The sequence below is a fragment of the Pan paniscus genome, chromosome 3 (assembly GCF_029289425.2).
Source record: "Pan paniscus chromosome 3, NHGRI_mPanPan1-v2.0_pri, whole genome shotgun sequence".
Lineage (NCBI taxonomy): Eukaryota > Metazoa > Chordata > Mammalia > Primates > Hominidae > Pan > Pan paniscus.
Window position 1 is genome coordinate 63,398,662 of NC_073252.2, and position 3,366 is coordinate 63,402,027.

The following is a 3,366-nucleotide window of genomic DNA, read 5'->3' on the forward strand; positions in this document are numbered from 1 at the left end:
TGATTTTGAAGTCTTCAAAAAAAATAAAATCAATATATATCCTCAATCATTTTTGTCTAATTCTTCCTAAATAGGGTGAGTTTTATGTCTAAACTTCCCTTCTAGACAAATGAGTGCTTGGAGGCAAATGATCATATGTGAGGATGGGGGATTGAAGACCCTGGGTCTGGCAATGGGGCAAGATTTCAGAAGTCCTCGGTTTGTATATTATCAAAGCCCAAAGACACAATCAGACAAATTAAGAGTCAAGTAAATAATTCAAGTGAAGTTGCATCTAAGGAGAAAAAAATGAAAACCAAGCAGCAGGGAAAAAAAATGAAGATAGAAGAACAGAACAAATTAGATTCAGAGGATACAGAAGAAGGTAGAGTCTAGAAAACAAGCAAACAGCAAAACAAAAAGCAAAAACAACAAAAAACTTTTTCAGGGAGTTAGAATGTAGCATTGAGGCTTATTACTGCCTTCAAACTCACCGGTAGACATGGAGAGACCCTGGAAAGCACTAAGTAGGCTCAGATAGCATTCCTATATGATAGTTAAGTCCTTGAGACAAGATGTAAATGTTTATTCATAACATTCTTAAATAAAGAAGCAAAGACTGAATACATTTAAAAAAGCATTTTAACATTGAGAATATAATTCCTTCCTCCAGTAAAACAGAAGTAAAATATAATAAATGTATTGTTTTCTGCAAGTAGTTTTTCTGTTATAATTTTTATTTTATTTGATGCTTTTGTTTTAGTTTTTCAGATGACCCAAAATCCCACATGATATTGATAGTAGCATTTAGTTTTTATCCAATATTTTTTTTTTCTACAGACTTACTCATCCTCTCATGTATGTGTTCATTTGGGCCAATATAGAAACAATCCCATTTGTATATTACAAGCCTCCACTCTCTGAATGGTTGCAGCCTGGAATTTGTGTCCACTGAAGTATCCAGTGTCGACTCAGGCAAGCCCTGGTAGTGTATGTACGTTATGCTTTAGGCTTTGTTTTTTTCCCCACTATGTTTACTATGTTTTTTGTCTAATTCAAACTATAATTCCCTGTTGAAAGTGAAACTGTAACCTCAAACTTAGCCTTCTTTACTGGGGTCACAGAGATGATTCTGAGGTATTAAAATACAGGACATCTTGGCTTAAAAAATCCTTAATTTCACCTTCCTACGAGATGCCTACACTTTTTCTATTTTTTTCCAGCTTCCCAGTAGAAAAGGAATATTATTTCATAATCTGAAAAGATGGTAACTCTGCATTTAACTGAATATTGCTCAGTAGCTGAATGTATGCTGCTGTTCTGCCCAATAATGTTTCTGAGCCCATTTGCTATTAAGGTTAATTTGATTAACTTTAAGTTGCTATTTCCCCTTGAAAACTTAGAGTGCACCGATGATTGTAACTCTGAGAGGGGACACTCTACAGCTTACTCAAAGTTAACACCCTCCTCCAATCCTTTTTTCTTTGGCTTCTTCATCCCCATTGGCCCACTGAAGTTTCCAGTGGGTCTCAAATTGACATTTTCTGATTCTGCCAACACAAAAGGAGGTGAAGGCCTTAAAAATGTGATAAATAATCTAAATCAAATGATTTTTATTAGCTATCTTTTAGTTTCATGTAATGCATTCATAATTATGTCCATGCTTTTACCTTTTGAACTGTGTTAATTAACACCATTATTTCTGAATTGAGGATCCTCCAAACAAAATTAATGCTTCTGTCAGACACAAGTTAAGTACTTTGCTCTTTTGAAAATTATTTTTATTATAAAGGATTTTATAAATAAAATATTTTATAGAGATGCCAAAGACAAGAACACTCAGAGCAATAAAAATAAGAGAACAGAGAGCATCTTCCACCAAGGCGTTTGTTCTTGACCTAGGAATCGTGTAATAAGTTTGTCCATCACAAAAGACTATACAACAGGATCTTTTTTAGTGCAACACTGAACCTGTGTATCTCAGGACTAATTCTTTAAAATTCAGAAAGGCTTGTAATAAGATGCAGTGTGTGTGTGCCTGGAGGCAAATGATCCTATAAGAGGTGTGTGTGTGTGTGCATGCACGTGAGGGTGCATGTGCTCACATCTGTTAACTAATTTATTAACTCTCTAGTATGGCCTTTGCTCCATTGTATTTTAGACTGCTGAGCTACTGAAGAAGCAATATTTACAAATCACAGAGGACTTTCTCATTTTTTGCCAATAATTATGCATCCTGATTCATTCATACTGAAGAATACCTAGAAAGGCATGGACTCTAGCTCTATTCATATGACCATTTAGCTGAAAGTCTTTTGCTAAATTCACCAGATTTAACAAAAGGATACCGGGATTTTATTCCAATTACAGATCCACCTGTTTTGTGGCTCTATTTCTCTCAGTTATATCATTTCAAACTTAAGCCAAATATTCTAAATGTGGGTATGTCTTGAGCTTGGAAAAGGAAACAAAAAAGAAAAAAAAAAGTTTATGGAAATGAAAAAAATTAAGTGAATGGTGTATATATATATGTATATATATACACACATATATATACACCAGTATATATATATATATATACACATATATATATACTGTATACAATATGTTTGTCAGTTTGTAATAAACCACACCTGATCCTCAAAATAACCCTACTAATAATGTATTATTTAGCCCACAGAGAAGAAAATATAGGCACTGAAATGTTAAGTAATGTCCCTTTAATTATACATGTGGGCAAGGGGGAAGACTTGAATCTGATACAGGCTTTTCCAAAGATAGCCTTTCCCTTACACACTTATTCCTGAAAATGTCATGCTCAATTATGCCCTTGTTATGCACTTTATTATCTCTCATTCACTACACATGATTAATTCAATAAGTTCTTTAAATACAACCCAAAATATGACTTTCAACAGACTTTACCACTTCCACTATATTTTATGCCTCCCATGTCACCAATAAAACTGTCTTCTTTCCTCTTCCAAACTCCTCTAGGATTCATCATGTGCATAGTAGTTGCACAATCATATAACGTCCTACATTGTTACAAATTTTTAGGTAGGTTTTTTCCTCTTCAGTGTGATTGTAAATTCCTTGAGTCTAAAGCTGTGTATCAATCAATCAACAGATAATCACTGCGACCTTTCTGTGACTGAGACATTGTGTAAGGTGAAATGGTGGATAAAACAATTTGAGCAGTAAATAACTGAAAGTCTCAAAAGACAGTACGTGTCTCAGTATACTATTGCCACAATAATTCTAAATGACGCACAGCCACAACACTCACGGCCTGTAACAGTAAGCTTTTATTCTTACGTTCACTAGTGTGTCAATTAACTGTCCTTCAGCTTCAAGCTGTGATTTGGCTCAGATTGCTCCAGCTAT